This window comes from Raphanus sativus, unplaced genomic scaffold (genome assembly GCF_000801105.2).
Source record: "Raphanus sativus cultivar WK10039 unplaced genomic scaffold, ASM80110v3 Scaffold5030, whole genome shotgun sequence".
NCBI classification, from domain to species: domain Eukaryota; kingdom Viridiplantae; phylum Streptophyta; class Magnoliopsida; order Brassicales; family Brassicaceae; genus Raphanus; species Raphanus sativus.
In genome coordinates, this window is record NW_026620330.1 from 1 (window position 1) to 3,148 (window position 3,148).

Consider the following 3,148-nt stretch of genomic DNA (forward strand, 5'->3'; position numbering starts at 1 on the left):
ATTAATTGCCGTATATATATTTTAATCACATTAGATAATTCCGTATGTTTTATTTAAGGAAAGATATATGCGATCAATGTAATGTTAGAGAGTATAATTTTTAGACTATAATTTATATAAGGTGCTTTAGAATTCTTTGAAATAGGATATGGAAGGCATACACAAGTTCCATATAGGATGGAGTCCTTTTTTAATTCTTATAAAACTAAGGTTCATATTTTTTAAATGATTCCTAAATAATATATAGGGGATACCGTAACACTAAAAGACTTTTTTTTTGTTTTCAAAATAACACATGCAATATATTATTCTATTAAAATAAATTAAGTAAAAATAAAATAAACATAGACAATAATGATTTTTTGTAAATTATTTTTCTATGTAGAACTTTGTATAACCCGTAGAACTGTGCATGTGAGTTTTATATTGAAACAAACGTAAAATAGTATATAGTGTGAACGCATTTATGTAGTTTATGTAGAGTTTGGCCGAGAGCCCTCTGTGCGTGACATGTAAGCGTATTTGTTCTCAAATCGCTGTAAAGCTGCCACGTGGCAAACTTAATGTGAATGCATTAAATGACAATGCATCTCTTTTTCTTTTAATATATAGGGGATATTGGATTGGGTGTGCAAGTAATTATAAGCGTATCTTTTGCACTTAAACAAGGGGGAATGGTCATCCCCCCATTTATAAACCATTAAAAGTAGTCACGTTTGTTCGCATTTTAATCATGTCTGTAAAGTCTTTTAACTAAAATATTTTGTTTTAAAAATAAAAAAAATCAGAAAAGTGATTAATTTAAGGGTTTTTGGTAGCTGTCTAGCTGATATTAACAGAAGGAAGTAACACAAAGCAGCACCATAGAGTAACTTTTTTTTTTAAACAGAGTAACTTTCTTTTGTTTTTCAAAAAAAAAAAAGACTAACTTGCTTTTGTTAGAACATTAATGCAAAGCAAACATAAAAGATCAAAAATCCCTTTCAAATACACACACACAAAAACCCCTTTCTCTTTCGATTGATGGTAATGATAACAAAGATTTACTTTGACTAATCAACCATAAGTAAAATAACTTAGTTGAAATAAGCGAAAATCACCAATAAGAGTGTAGATCTCGAGAGGAAATCAAATGCTACAAATTTTCATCAAGGCTTGAACTGATCTCCTTGTTCCTCAACAAACCCCTCGGGCTGTCCGTTCATCATGTTCTTCTCCCACTTGGAATTGTACGGATCCTTGAAGCTCTTCTCCTCCTCGCTGTTGTAGTTGTTGTTTCCGTAGGAATAACCGTTAGGGCTTTTCTGATGAGGTTTCCGGTAGAAGTGGCCGTGGTTTCTATCGTTGTAAAGGTCGTAGTAGTAGTTACCCTTCTCCATGAATCTTGTGTCACTCATGCCTTGTCTCTCCAAATTGTGGCCGTAACCTTTGTACGGAGTTTCACGTTCTAACTCCGTCCCGTAAGCGTTGGAGTTATAGAAGCTTCTCTTGTCTTCATTGTTCTCGGAGTATGACTCCTCATTGAAGTTTTCATCGTACTTGTTGTTGTTGAACTCTTCGTTGTTGTAACGGTTATTGTCGTAACTCTCCGTCTTCTTTGGGTACTTTGCGTCATAGTTGTTGTATGACTCTTTGGTCTCGCTCAAGCTTGGAGTGGAGAAATTCTCGCTGTTGAATTTTTCATCGTACTTTTTGTTGTTGTTGTTGAACTCTTCTTTGTTGTTGTTGAATTTTTCATCGTACTTTTCTCGTGACCATACAAGCCATAGCCATTTTCGGACTCGGGGAGGAAGGTTGGATCTAGTTCTTGCTCTTTCTTGTTAGGGAAGGATTCTTCTACTGTGGTTTTCTCGCTGGTCTCAGGAGAGAGGACATTGTTAGAGTTTTGGTCTTTGGGGATTTCTCGGTGGAATTTTCCAAAGAAGTAGCTGTCTCTTGCATTGATTTGAGTGGAGAGAAGAACAAATGTTGTGAAGAAGAAGAAGATGAAGTTTCTAGTGGAGAAAGCCATGATATGTTGTGTAGTGTGATAGGGAGAAGAGAAGATACAATGTCGATTTACTGAGAGCTAGTGTGCTTATATAGAAAGAAGCTCTTTGGAGTTTTTGTTTTCTTTCTTATTTTTTTTTCTTTAGAAATCATGGATTTTTTTTATGTTTTTTTAATTTGAAATCTTTAGGTGCAAATGGGGACTGGATAATGGTTGATTGTGGTCCAGCAGGATGAGATGATTTTTCAAAGAGGTAGCTAGGGCTAAAGACTCATATATTTATAAAAAAATTTAAAATGCTAATTTTGAAAATTAAAGTTACTAGATAATATATAATTTTTGGTATATTTTCTTGTCTTTTACATTTTTAATTTTTTAGATAATTTTTTTACAGGTAAAGCTTTAGATAATTTTTTTCTATTTTTGGGTTTTTACATATTTAATTTATACATATATAGTGTTGATTTAAAAAAAATCAGACTCACATATCTATATAAATTAAAAAGTTCTAATTTTGAAAACCAAAGTTACTAATTTTTAGATAATGTTATTCTATTTTAGATTTTTTTTTATTTTTTTTTTATTTTAATGATAAAATCCCCCAACTATGTTTACTTAATGTAAAAATCTCTAAACAAAAAATTTACCAGTAGTACTGGTAACTATGACCTGAGAGGGTTTAATTCATTAAACCAAATTAGTTTGGCGGTTATTTCGTTAAATACTTAGTTTGGGGATTTAAACCCAAAACAAACTTAGTGGAAGGGTTTTAGTTTTAAAAATCCCCCACTTAATTAACAATTTTCTCACTCTTTCCTTCTTCTATAATATTTTTCTTTATTTTTAATAATATAGATACCTAAAACACTCTCCTGTTAAAGTGATCTTATAACCAAAATCCAAGTCTTCACATGTTAGTTTTGAGAAACAATTACACTCAATGACAATTTTTAGTTTTTAATAACATGATAAGACAGTTTATGCTATTAAGTTAGTTTTTTCCTAACTAAACCCATTTCCTAACTAAAAATCTAACTAAATAAAGTTGCAATAAAAAAATACATTAACTATATATAATATAAAAAAACTCTTTTTAGTGGGATTTAACTACAACCATTCATTTTTTTTTTAAATTTAATGGTCAAAATTCAGAAAAGA

At 31.1% G+C, this 3,148-nt stretch overlaps 1 pseudogene; it reads right to left on the minus strand.

Moving 5' to 3' along the window:
- Positions 1–963: 963 nt before the first annotated feature.
- LOC130507638 (protein E6-like) lies at positions 964–2,216 on the minus strand (annotated as a pseudogene).
- Between the last annotated feature and the right edge of the window lie 932 nt (positions 2,217–3,148).